General features: G+C 40.6%; 1 protein-coding gene across 1 annotated transcript in view; it reads right to left on the bottom strand.

The window, feature by feature from the left end:
- USF3 (upstream transcription factor family member 3) overlaps nucleotides 1–1,656 on the bottom strand; it is a 42,772-nt gene extending 41,116 nt beyond the window's left edge. Inside the window, exon 1 of the mRNA XM_065876914.1 lies at nucleotides 1,399–1,656. The gene's annotated coding sequence lies outside the window, so the exon portion shown is untranslated. The remainder of the gene's footprint in view (nucleotides 1–1,398) is intronic.
- Nucleotides 1,657–14,258: the final 12,602 nt, after the last annotated feature.

Genomic DNA, 14,258 nt, shown 5'->3' with positions numbered 1-14,258 from the left:
CCTATTTCACTGACTGCACAGTCTGCAACTTTAGAATTTTATTTCCATGAAATAAAATTCATGGAATTTTATTTATAGCATTTCAATCCTACGCTGCCCTTGAATCCCTGCAATGAGGTGCTTTTATTCCAAAGAATGTTCTAGGCTGCATGCATATCTGGATTTTATAAAACTTCTTTTTTAAATATAGAGAGAATGTAATACCTATGTATAAAAAAGTCATACTGCTTAGATTAGAGCAAAACGTGAGATTAAGTTCTTCTTTACACTGTTCCTGAGACAGGATACTGTTCCTGGTTTCATTAGTGCAATGATTACAAAGTATTTTGCTTATTTTGTAACAATTACTTTTAACTTACTTCACAAATAAAGGGAAACACCAAATGTATCCCATACAGCAACTCTGTACTACATTAAACACGCGTCCTGTGTAGGAGGAAAAAGTCATCAAAGTGATTAGAGTGCATGACAGCCTGTTGATCCTTCAAAAAGCAGGTTTGCTTGTTTGATTGCTTTTTAAGAAAAAGCAAAGGTACAAATATGCTTCAGAATCTGTTATTCGCGGAAGGGTTTATTCAAGAAATCTGCACTTTGATAAGTAAGCAACTCTCTTTTTTCCGCAAACTTAAGTTAGCCACAACTGTCTAGTTTTGTGTGGTGTTAGGTCAATATATCTACTTAATAGTAAAAACAGCATGAGAACGTAAGCTGGAAGTCATTAGCTGGGATCCCACATATAGGTTTATGCATTCTCTTATCTCCGGATAAAGTTAATAAATTCGAAGGACCATATCCCACTGTAACCGTAGTGGGGGGAGGGGGAAGGGGCCAGCGGGTATGGGAGAACCGTTCCTATTCAGAAAGGAAAAGAAAGGCTTCTAAAAAGAAGACGCAAGCCTAACTCTCCGACACAGGTGTCAGAGTTAAAAAGCAAGTCACAGGAGTCTGACCAGTGGGTCCGAAGGAAAATCGGAGGGCAAGGAAAGAAGAGGGAATGAAGGAAATAGGAAAAGGTGAAGGAGGCGGGCAAAGGCCATCCGGTATGAACCTGAATGCCCAGCTCTTTATGCACTCGGGGCAGCGTGGAGCCCTTCTCGCCTCGCGCGCATGTCGGGGGTCGGGACGCAGCGCGATCCCCCCACGGGCCTGGTACCAGAGGACGCGGGCGCCGGGAGGTCGGGGAGAAGAGGGGTGCGCGCACCTTCGGCGCTCGCGCCCCACTAGGCTCCGCACGCAGGGGTCCCCAGGAGGAAGACACACTTTGCGCAGCCCTCGCCTCCGGGAGCGGGGAAGGGGTGGGTGGAGCAGAGCCCGGAGCCGCCCCCCGGAGCCGCCCCCGCAGCCCCGGCCCCCGCCCCCCGCCCCGGCTGTCAGCGGCCCCCTCCAGCAGTCACTCACCCCGGGGCTGCGTGGGCTCGGCCGCGGCGGCGGCGGCGACCCCAGCCTGGGTCATGATCCCAAGCGGGTTCCACAGGGTTGTCCGACCGCCCGGGCGAATCTCTCAGTCTGCGGCCGCCGCTTGCTCCTCTGGGGCTGGGGGAGCGCGGGCCCAGGCCCTCCTCTCCCCCCGCCCCCGCCGCCTCTTCCTGCGGCCACTGCCGCAGCTGCGAGCCCAAGCCTTCAAGGCCGGAGACCCGGCGGCAGCACGGCCTCAACTTTCCCAGCCCCCCTCCCCCCGCCCCTCCCGACCCCTCCCCCCGCCCCTCCCGCGGCCGCCGCTCGGCTAGCTAACAGCCTATCCTGGGTGTACCGCGGTCCCGCCTCTGCCACTCATGGCACCAATCCGATCCCGGGGAGGCTGCTGTGGTAGCCGATCAGAACCCGAGACGCCGTTGCGCTCTGCTAGAGGGCGGGAGGAGGTGGAGGGAAAAGTGAAGAGTGAACGGGCCTCTGGCGGCCCAATGAGGAGGGCCGGGGGGCGGAGGTGTGCAAGTTGGGTTGAAGGAACAGGAAATATTCTTAAAGGTAGAGTGATGGGCAGGACGGAAAGCCAGTAGGTGAATGGGAAAGAGGTGGGCCTGGTTCGTTAAAGGGGACGCCTTGAGAACCTAGAAAAGGAGGTGTTTTAAGAAACTTCTTTGTATCATGGTCTCTGTTCTGCTTCACACGTCTTCGGTAGGAGTTTGGAAGTGGAAAAACTGGAAAGGAGGAGGGCACGGAAGCCTTTCAGAAACGATTAGAGAGATCCTCTTAGCCTAGAGGGCAGGAAGGCGGGATGATGCCTCTGTAACACAGGAGGTGGGGAAGAAAAAAGAGATTGCAGACGTCTCCGGCTGCCATTTCACTGGAAGATCGTTGCCGACCTGACGCTGCTCAGATTTGTTGGCTGTGGTCATCTGTCATTTTTTCATTAGCCACAAAGGCGGATTCCTGCGAACTGGAGATGACAGTGTTCAGAAATGTCCTGGGGGCCTCCTAGCTGGGGGAAGCGAATATGTGACATTCGGGGATGGGATTTGGAACTTCAAGCTTGGGTTCTTAAAGACCTAGATCTGGGAGGTACAGAGCCGCGGGTGATGGCATGGAGACCTGAGGGTCCGCTAATTCCAAGATGGGTTTGGGGCCCTGGAACCATGGTCACAACTCCCTTTTCCTGGTTTTACTTCCTATTTCGTTACCCCTCCTCCCCTGAAACAGGTGTCCTCCACCTAGTGGTGATGAAAGATTTCCAAGCGCTTCCACCACCAGGTTCGGAAATGTCCCAGATCTTACGTCCAGGGGCTAGACCAGGCAACTTCCAGAAGGTGCACACAGGGCATGGCATAGTGGGAATTACTTGAGCCTGTGTACAGAGGAAGCTGACCTTGTATTGGGAAAAGGTGTAAAGTTAAACAGTAACCACACCTTATGTTTGTACACCTTATGTTTGTATAGCAGTAAAAGCTATGATGAAACAGAAGGCCTTTAGTGTTACTTATAAACTATGGCATGATAAACAGCCTGGAAATTTTCTTTAACTCTTGCATTTCAGCATATAAAGTTCTAGCCTCTGAATGCATTTAGCATACCCAAATCAAAGCTGCAGATAAGACCCTAGGATTCAGAGCCTAATAGTAATGCTAATATAGCGCCTGAAATTGTATAGTATTAGTTAGTATGTCCAGCTGTAGGATATAATTTCCATTGTGATCAGAATATAAGGTATTCTTGTTAAAAATTATTCTGGTTAATAAACATTGTATCTCGGGTATGTATGATTTTCCAAGCAAGTGCAATGCATCGAGCCTAAAGTAAAATAACACAAATAGTTTTGACAGTTCAGAAAACAGTTGTTAAGAGTTTCTTTGGACCACCATTGAAAACATACATGAATACCTTTCTGGCACAGTGTAGAAATGTTAAATTTCTATTTGATAAAAGGTGGGGGTGGTAAATTGGGAATTTGGGATTAACAGATACAAACTATATAAAAAAACGAGGACCTACTGTATACTACAGGGAACCATATTCAATATCTTGTAATAAGCTATAATGGAAAACATTGTAAATCAGCCATACTTCAATAAAAAATTAACAACAACAACAGAAAGGTCTGAATGTTCGCTTTTTAATTTAATCCTCATTCCCGACTGAAACCCAAGTCCTAATCATAGAACTCTTCGTTGACTTTGCCTATTCAACGTTGGTTTACGGCTCTAGATGAGAGGATGACATCAGAATATCGCACCAGTCCAATTCCCGGCTAGCTGACATGTGCTTATAGTAACTACACTGATAATAAAATATGGTGGCCAAGTGAAACTGGTCTCCCTGCCTCTAGGCCAAATCCATTTTTCACACCGCTGGAGTAAATATGATTTTCACCCACGTACTTAAGATCCTTCAGTGGCTCTGAAAGACTCTCTGCATGACTTACAAGCCCCTTGCTTGCCTCCCCAGTTTCATTTCCTGACACCTCTTTTTTCCTGTTCCTGGGGATGAAAGACTAGGGGACGGAGGGGCTCTCTGGGCTCTACTCTACCCGACACCTCCCTGCTCCCAGAAGAGGGGGCCGCGCAGAGTGTGCCTCCTCGCAGGGGACCCCTGCGTGCGGAGCCAGGTGGGGCACGAGAATGGGGGTGCGCGCGCCCTTCTTCTACCCAACCTCCGGGCGCTCCGCATCGCAGGATGCCAGGCCCGCGGGGGGCTCACGCTGGGCCCCTATCCCCAGATGCGTGGAGGGCTAGAGAGGCTCCAAGCTTGCGTGTTCTTTTTAGAAGCTTTCGGAAATGAATGGCAGCGGTACAAGCGAACGGTCAATTGTTTTCCAGGATGGTTGTAGTATTTCGCATTGTCCACAGCAATATATGCGGATTCCAGGTACTCCACATCGCCAACGTTTGATATGGTCAGTCCTTTTCATTGTAGCCCTATGGTGAGTGTGAAGTGGTCTCTCGTGATTTTAATTTGCACTTCACTAATTACTACTGGTGTTGAGCATATGTTCCATGTTTATTGGACAGATACACATCTTATTTGGTAAAGTGTTCAAATCTTTAGCCCATTTTAAAAGCAGGATGCTTGCCTAGTTATTGAGTTGTAAAAGCTCTTTGTACCCTCTGGATAAAAGTTCTTTCTCAGATATATGTTGCGCAAATATTTTCACCGAGTATCCTGGGGGGGAGGGGGACAAAACCAAGATCGCTTCTTTAAGGAATCTTCAATAAACTGAACATATTTAAAATGTACAACATGGCAGGTTTTGAAGTTTGTAAGCACCTGTGAAACCATCTCCACAATAAAAAATGAACATATCTAGCCTGCCCTGTTTTGCTCATCCTCCTTATTCACTCCTTCCTCTTGCCCTCATCCTGTTCTCCAGGCAACCACTAATCTGCTTTCTGTCACTACATTCGTTTCATTTTCTAGAATTGTATATAAATGGAATCTTTCTGTTTATACTTTTTTTGTCTATCTTCTTTCATTCAGCATGGGGGGATAGGGAGAGGTTCATCCACTTTGTTGTATCAATAATTCATTAGCTTTTGTTGCTAAGTAGTATTCCATCATATGGATATATCATATATATTCACGTTGGTGGACAGATTGTTTGCAATTTTTGACTATTACAAATAAAGATGCTAGAACATTTGTGTATAAATTTTTGCATGGACATTTGCTTTCATTTTCCTTGGGTAACAATTTGGTAAATATCCAGTGGAATGGCTGAGTCAGGTGCTAAGTGTACATTTTTTAAACAACTGCCATATTGTTTCCCAAAGTTGTTATACTATTTTATATTCTCACTAGTAGACTCTGAGGATCTGAATTGTACCATAGCCTTATCAACATTTAATATGGTCAATCTTTTAAAATTTTAGTCATTCTAATAGGTGTATAGAGGTATTTCCTTGTGACCTTAATTTGCATTTCCATAATGACTAATGATACTGAGCACTTTTCATGTACTTATTAGCCATTTGTATATCTTTTATGAAGTTCTGTTTAAAGCTTTTGCCTATTTTTATTGGGTCATTTGTTATTTATGGGGTTTTAAGAGTTCTTTATGGATTCTGACTACATAGCCTTTATCAGATGTGTGATACACAATATATTCTCCCAGTTCTGGGTTGTCTTTTCATCCTCCTGTTTTTCAAATAGTTGTTCTTAATTTTAAGTCCAATATATCAATTATGGCTTTTATGAATTATGCTTATGGGGTCATATCTAAGAAATCTTTGACTAACACAAAGTCACACAGATTTTTCTTTTTCTTCTAGAAGTATTATAGGTTCATGTTTTATATTTAGATCCATGGTGCATTTTAAATTAATTGCTGTATATCACAGAACTATGGATGAAAAGTTCTTTTGTATTGGGAAGTCCAGTTTTTCAAGCACCAATTGTGGTTTTTTTGTTTTTCTTTCTGGCTGCACAGCACAGCGTGTGGAACTTCCCCAACCAGGTATTGAACACAACCCGTGCCCCGTGCAATGGAAACATGGAGTCCTAACCACTGGACCACCAGGGAAGTACTCAAGCACCAACTGTAAAATCCATCCTTCTTCCACTGAGATGTCTTTGTACCTTGGGCAAAAATCAGTTGACCATATATGTGTGGTTGTTATTTCTGGACTCTATTCTGTTCCATTGATCTATTTATTGATCTTGACACCAATACAACAGTTTTAATCACTGCAGTTTTTTTTTTAAAATTCACTGCAGCTTTGTAAGTCTTGAAGTCAGGTAGTGTATGTAAGTCCTCCAATTTTCTTGTTTAAAAAATTGTCTTAACTATTCTAGGTCTTTCGCATTTCCATATAGACCTAAGCTTGTCAAGAAGGAAAAAAAGAGCCTGCTACAATTTTGAGTGGGATTTATAATTCAATTTGGGAAGAAATTACAACTTAATATTCAGTCTTTGGATTCATGAATGTGTTCTCTCCATTTATCTGGGTCTTTTAAATTTTTCTCTGAGGACTGTTTTATAGCTTTATGTATACAGGTCTTGCATATATTTTGCTAAATTTATCTCTAAATATCACGTTTATGCTATTGTAAATGTTATTAAATTTCTAATTTTAATAGCTGGATATACAATTGATATTTGTATCTTGTGGACTTGTTACTTATTAGTCCTAGTTTTTTTTTTTTAAGTTATCTTAGCATTTTCTACTACATCATATCATCTGTAAATAAAGACAATTTTCTTTCTTTCTATCCAATCTACATACAGGCTTATTCTCTCTTTTTCTTGTCTTCAGCTGGACTGGCTAGGGCTTCCAGGGCAATATTGTATAGAAGTGGTGAGAGCAGTCATCCTTGCCTTTTTCACAATCTTACATATAAAGCATCCAGTTTTTCACTATTAAGTATGATGGCAGCTGTAGGGTTTTTACAGATACCCTTTCCAAGTTAATTTTCTTTTTATTTGTCATTGTAAGTTTTTATCGTGAATGAGTACTGAATTTTTCTGCATCTACTGAGATAATCATGAGGGAGACTGGTCTACTGTTTTCTTGTAATGTCTTTGTCTGGTTTTGGTACTAGTAGAATGCTGTTTTCCTAACATGGGTTAGGCAATATTCTTTTTTCTACTATTTCTTGAAGAATGTAGAACTGGTATTATTTCTTCCTTAAATATCTTTTAGAATTCACAAGAGAAGCCATTTGGGCCTGGAATTTTCTTTGCAGGAAGGATTTTGACTACAAATTCAATTTCTTTCATACATATAAGGCTATTCAAGTTACCTATTCTTTATTTTTTTCTAATGTTTGGCTTTTTTCTTTTGGTATCAGCTTTATTGAGATATAATTCACATACAATTCACCCATTATGGTTCAATAATATTCCATTATATGCATATGAAACATTTTGTTTATCCATTCATCAGTTAATGAATATTTGGGTTGCATCCACTCTTTGGCTACGATGAATAACACTGCTATGAACACTCATGTACAAGTTTTTGTGTGGACATGTTTTAATTTCTCTTGAAATTATATACTTACATACCTAAGAGTGGAACTGCTGAGTCATATGTTCAACCTTTCGAAGAACTGCCAAACTCTTCTTTTTGGATGACCTGAGTGACTTGTGTCTTTCAAAAAAATTTGTCCATGTTATTTGTTGAACTTATTGAATAAAGTGGTTTGCAATATTCCTTTATTATCTTTTTATTGTAAGTTCTGTAGTGATGTCCTCTCTTTCTTTGCTGATGTTGGTAATTTGTGTCTTCTGTGTAGGGGGTCGGGGGGAGTGGTCAGTCTGGCTAGAGGAGAGGTCTATCAATTTTAGTTTTTCGAAGTAGCTTTTAGTTTCATTTAATTTTCCTACTCTTACTGTTTTCAATTTGATGGCTTTCTGCTCTTTATTATCTCCTTCCTTCAGCCTGCTTTAGGTTTAACTGGCTCTTTTTCTAGTTTCTTAAGGTAAAATCTTAGATCTTTGATTCAAGATCTCATATACAAGCAACAAAGATTTACCATATAGCACAAGTAACTAGATTCAATATCTTGTAATAAACTATAATAGAAAATAATCTGAAATAAGTAACTGAATAACTTTGCTGTGCACCTGAAACACAATATTCTAAATCAACTATACTTCAAGGAAGAAAAACAGATCTCATATACACATTTAATGCTATAAATTATCTTTTAAGCATTTAATCCTACAGCTTTGACATATTTTGTTTCCTTCTATTCAATTTTTTTCTAACTTCTCTTGCAATTCCTTTTTAGACACATGAGTATTTAGAAGAATGTTGCTTAATTTCCAAGTATTTGGGGGATTTTCCAGATTTACTGATTTCTTGTTTAGTTCTGGTATGGTCAAAGGATGTGGTTTGCATAGTATCAATCCTCTTTAATATATTGTGACATACTTACCAAGAGTTCAAAATCTCTATAACAGAAGATTTGTCTATTTCTCTTGTCAGTTTTCTATTATTAGGTTCATATTCATTTAAGATTATAGTCTCCTGGTGGATTCCTTTATCATAAATATCCCTCTTTTATCTCTGGAAATATATTTTGTTCCAAAATCTACTTTGGTATTAATTTAGCCACTCCAACTTCCCTTTCATTTGTGTTTACATGGTGTATCTTTTCTACCCCTCTTCTGGTTCACTTTATTTAAAGTGGGTTTCTTATAGGTAGCATGTTGTTTTGTTTAATTCAGTATGAAAATTCTCCGCCTTTTAATTGGTGTGTTTCGACTATTTACATTCAATATAAGGATCAGTATGGTTGTATTTGAAGTTTCCATCTTGCCATTTGTTTTCTATTTGTCTCATCTATTCTTTGTTGTGTACATTTTATACCTTGCCTTCTTCCACTTTAATCATATTGTTAGTTTTTAAAAGCTGGGTAATACTGAGATACCATATTTTATCATATTGATTGTGAGCATTATACAGCTCAGCCCCTTAACTAATTGTGACTTTGAGAAAGTTACCTTCTCTAAGCCTGTTTCTGAAACTGTAAAATGGAGCTAATGAAAGTTCCTACCACAAAAGACTGTTGTGTGAATCCAGTGAGAGCATCGATCAAAGTGCCTGCCACATGGTAATCTTTCAGTAAGTGTTATAGTAATGAATGAATTCAGTGACAGACAGTGGGGTTAGGCCCTGAGGATGCACGTATTTTCAAATTCTCATCATTTAGGCAAAAATAAGGACATACTTTTGTAAGCTGCCTTATTAGAGTTTCCTTTTCCATTAATTGTATTTCCTTTGTGAATTAAGTCCTTTCACCATCAAAAGATCTCAATGTTTTTCTTAGGTATGAGCTCTTTAGACAGAAAAACTGTGTTAATGCAAAATTTTGCAGTCCCCTTTCTAATACAATTATTTGTAACTGTTAAATCTGACCATATTTTTAAAACTTTATGATTTTTGTAACTTTCCTGGAGGATATGCCTATTAGAGTTTTTTTAAACTTCACTCTTTCAGACATTTTTACAGGCATTTTATATTCTTCACATCCACGAATGTGGTATATCACTTTATCTCTTCCATTAATTCATTCAAAGGAACTTCATATTTTGTATAAACTACAGCTTTTACTAAGTTAATCTCTCTCCTCTATGATCACTGTGAATGGGTTAGTTTCCCATTATCTAGCTGGTGAGTGCTGACAGTATGCTCCTGATACTTGTGTCTAGCTTTTATTAAACTTAGTTGGTTCTGTATTGAAATGTTGAGATAACTTGGGCTTTTCAATTCCAAAGTTTTACAATGATCATCCATCTCTCTTTTTTCCCCCCACTCTTAGGTATAAAAACATTAACAATTATTCATTTTGTATTGAGAACCAAAGTAAAAATTGACTGAAATGTTTTCTCCAAAATTCTGTAAAATGTATTACACCTACCACTCCAACACAGTACCTCACGGCGATTGAAATAATGTAATGTTTGTTCCCTGTTAAGATCACCAGGGCAGGTCTATGCCTATCTTTTTCACTGTTGTATCGTCAGTGCCTGAACCACTGTGGGTACATTCTTTGACCTTATCTCTGTACTAAGTACCACAAGTTACAAGAACATTAAAAATAATAATAATAATAACTTTAAGGACTGGCAGTAGTCCAGAAACCATGCTCTAAATTTGTCCCAGGTTACATATTACTAGCTGGATTTCAATTTGGAGTGAAGAGACACTAGACAATCTTATGTAGGGAAAGAGGGTTTTACAAGAGAAGGGGAAGCTTTTAGTATATGGTAGTTGCAGTTAAAATTGCAGGAGTGGGCTTCCCTGGTGACTCAGTGGTTAAGAATCCACCTGTCAATGCAGGGGACACGGGTTCGAGCCCTGGTCTGGGAAGATCCCACATACCACGGAGCAACTAAGCCCGCGCGCCAGAACTATTGAGCCTGCACTCTAGAGCCTGCGAGCCACAACTACTGGGCCCACGCGCCAAGAGCCCAGGCTCTGCAAAAAGAGAAGCCACTGCAATGAGAAGCCCACGCACTACGACGAGTAGCCCCCGCTCGCTGAAACCAGAGACAGCCCACACACAGCAACGAAGACCCAACGCACACAAAAAAGAAAATTTTTTAAAAATTGCCAAGAGTTATCAGTGTTTCAACTATAACCAACTAAATAAGATGTCTGGTAAAACCTGAACAGTATGAACAGAGGTCATATAGATTTACTTCTACGTAAAACAAATGAATTGAATCAAGTCCCTAATAGGTAGTCTTTCCTAGTGTCTGTCATCAGAAGAAATTTGTTAGAGAAGAGAAACCAATGATGAAGGAAGACCTACGGAGGTAGAAGTTTTCTTTGGATTTTGAGGCAAAAGGTCAAATTCTGTGGAAGGTCATTCTTAATTTGGCTAATAGTATAATCTCCAGCTAAGGTGCCAGTTGAGCTAGTCTGCTGTTTCTAAATTGTAGCTTCCTCAAGGCAGTTTAGAATGGGATAGGCTGAGAACTGGGGGACAAGCAGAAACTCTACAAAATGTAACTTAGATGGTTTCTGTTGTATAAATTCTGAATTTGTATCCCTTTTGCACTCCCTTTCATATTTTTAGTCTCAGTTCTTCTATGGGAATTAAGTTTTTTGTTTATACTCAAACCAATGTTAAAGAAAGCAAGTCAGCATAAAGAATATACCTCTCCACCAAGCTCCTTCCAAAGTTAAGGTAAAGTCAAGGTCCTTGGAGGCTCTGGTTGTTATTTTAGTAAAGAAGCTGGCCTCTACTTAGACATGAATTCTATGTAAATTAATTAGAGTTTTACTTCCCTTTAAAGAGACTATGATTTTTATCTGCCTAGTTCATTGACATATCCCTAAAGCTTAGAATAGTAGATGTTCAATAAATTCGCAAAAAGTTTTCAACATTTACACCAGCGAAAGGCAGGTAACTTTCTCACACTGGAAGATGGTAAGGATAAAGAAAGTCATTAAACTGCTTTTAGACTGCTATAAGAAAGCCTTCATCTTACCAGATTTTACTGCTCTATATACTAATTATTTCAAGTTGTGTATTCAAGTTTCATCTGCATAAGCAGTTATACTTGTGGTGCCTGTTTTTAGTATACAGTTTTCACTTTAGTATAGAGATTACTAGTGACAAATAGGATTTAAGATTGTTCAAATCTTTATAGAGAACTTTTGATATTGCCAGTAAGTACAGTTTCTAAAAGACGAACTAACGAAGTTTGGTCAAGGAAACAAAGAAAAACATTATAATCAGTTATCTTCTTGAGGGTACAGCCATTTAACGTGATTTAATTTATACTACTTAGATTCCTTTATAAAAGGATGTCTTGAGGGTTTTTAAAAATATTTATTTATTTGGTTGCACCAGGTGTTAGTAGCGGCAGGTGGGTGCGCTCCTTAGTTGCAGCATGCGAACTCTTAGTTGCAGCATGCGTATGGGATCTAGTTCCCTGACCAGGGAACAAACCTGGGTCCCCTGCATTGGGAGCGCAGAGTCTTACCCACTGCGCCACCAGGGAAGTCCCAAGGATGTCTTGAGTTCTTGAAGACAGTAAATAAATAAGAGTAAAAATCGGGACGAAATTCAGCTATGTGGCAGATTAGTTTCAGTATATCAGGAATAACTAATTCCAAGTTCACTCACTCCAAATATCCCTGCACAACAGACTATTCTCCCAAATGTTGGATTTAAGCTTCCATCACAAATTAATATTAAAACAGGCTATAGGGGGCTTCCCTGGTGGCGCAGTGGTTGAGAGTCCGCCTGCCGATGCAGGGGACACGGGTTTGTGCCCCGGTCCGGGAAGATCCCACATGCCGCGGAGCGGCTGGGCCCGTGAGCCATGGCCGCTGAGCCTGCGTGTCGGGAGCCTGTGCTCCGCAACGGGAGAGGCCACAACAGTGAGAGGCCCGCGTACCGCAAAAAAAAAAAAACCAAGAAAACAAAACAAAAAAAACAGGCTATAAGTCTTTGAGATTTAAATTCCAGCCTATTTAAGCGGTGATTGATTCATATTAGCTTTATGCTCCCAGTTATTCTTGGCATAGGCTTTGATTCTAGATACTTTTTACTGAACTGTTTTAGAAAATTGAAAAGGTGAGAACTTCTGCCCCAGTAACAGATTACACATTCTCTTCACTTTACATTCCTCAATGTTCTATCAAGATAACTATATCTATCGATACATTTAAAAATCTGACTCCAGCCTTTTTTTCCATATGGCTATGCTACTTGGCTGTATCTTGAACTAGGACTAAATTCCTGTAGTGCAGCACTGTAAAGAAGTCCAATTCAGGACCCTCTGTCATTGTTTACTCCCTGAAAAATTCTCAAAGGCTCATCACTCCTACTCATTCCCACAGTACTCAACTTCCCAGGAATGTTCAGATCACACAACTAGAAAAGCACCAACCTGGGAGACAGATTAGTGAGGCCATGCAGTTGAAAACCCGACCATAAGAGCAGAACTTTTAGGTCCACTCCCTATTTAACTTTTTTTCTTCAAAATTAATTTACTTACTTATTTGGCTGTGCCGAGTCTTAGTTGTGGCACGCGGGATCTAGTTCCCTGACCAGGGATCGAACCTGGGCCCCTTGCACTAGGAGCACAGAGTCTTAGCCACTGGACCACCAGGGAAGTCCCTTCTTTAACATTCTGAATAATGGTAAAGTGCAATGTTTTCTAACCCTCATTTAGGAAATCAAGCCCTTCAAAGAGTAAGATTAACAGAATCTTTCCAACTTCCCTGTGCTGGCTGTCAATAAAGCCCAACATTTCCTCCAAACATGACATGGTAGCCAGGTCCACTGATTCCCACCTCCTGGTAGTAATATCCTTGTGTATCCCCCTCCCATACTACCAGGCTAGTACAATGGCTGGTCTGTGTGACCAATGCAATAGCAGAAGTAATAGGTATGTCACTCTGAAGGTAGGTCATACAAGAGTATGGCTTCTGCTTACTCTCTTGGATCACTCGCTCTGGGGCCAGTCAGCTGCCAGCTGTCACTCAGGCAGCCCTGGAGAGACACCAACGTAGTGAGGAACTGAACCCCTCCAACAACCAAGTCAGTCATCTCAGAAGTGGCTTCTCCAGCCCTGGCTGACAGTCCTGTAACCTGATGAGACCTTAAGCCAGAACCACGTAACTAAGCTGCCCTTGGATTCCTGACTCAGAAACCGGGGGATGATGCATGCTCATTGTTTTAAGCTGTTAAATTTGGGGATGATGTGATTAAGACACATCGGGCAAAGATCACCCATTGTTTCTTGAATGGAGTAAGCAAAATTCTAACACTTTGGACTAAGATACTGAGTTAATTTTGTTAAAGACAAAATTCTAAATTCATATTTGTTTGGTACTCAGAAAAAACTTAAAAAGCAATTCCCAACTCACTCAACTAAACTCCTTCCTCACTGTTAACAGAAAGAAAAAAATCTGAATATATGTTCTCTCTAGTCAATGCACACTGCTAATTAGCTCACAGCCTAAAGTGTCAGGTGCTTTTAACAATTGCGTTCAAAATATAGTAACAGTAAGACAGCTTTTCAGATCTTATTTTTTCTCTCATTGGGACTGAACTGCAGATACCAGGCAGTGTTTCTAGCAAGTTCCAAAAGGTCTGAATTAGGAGGCCTTGATTACACTTGGCCTATTTTAATTAGTTTTTAAGTTAGGTCTTAAAGAAAAGTGAAAGTACATAAACCAGTATGGGCAACAGTAAACAATGACTACATATATAGTTGCTGATCTCAGAATTCAACACAATGCATTTACATTTCTTTGACATTTACCAGACATCACAGATTACTACCAGAACATCATGTAAGTTTATTTCAGATGTAACAGCAATGTTAAAATCAACAAGTTTAAATCTTAACTGCACCA

The sequence above is a fragment of the Phocoena phocoena genome, chromosome 4 (assembly GCF_963924675.1).
Source record: "Phocoena phocoena chromosome 4, mPhoPho1.1, whole genome shotgun sequence".
Taxonomy (NCBI): domain Eukaryota; kingdom Metazoa; phylum Chordata; class Mammalia; order Artiodactyla; family Phocoenidae; genus Phocoena; species Phocoena phocoena.
Note: the sequence above shows the minus strand (reverse complement) of the source record. Positions and strands in the feature narration are given on the sequence as shown.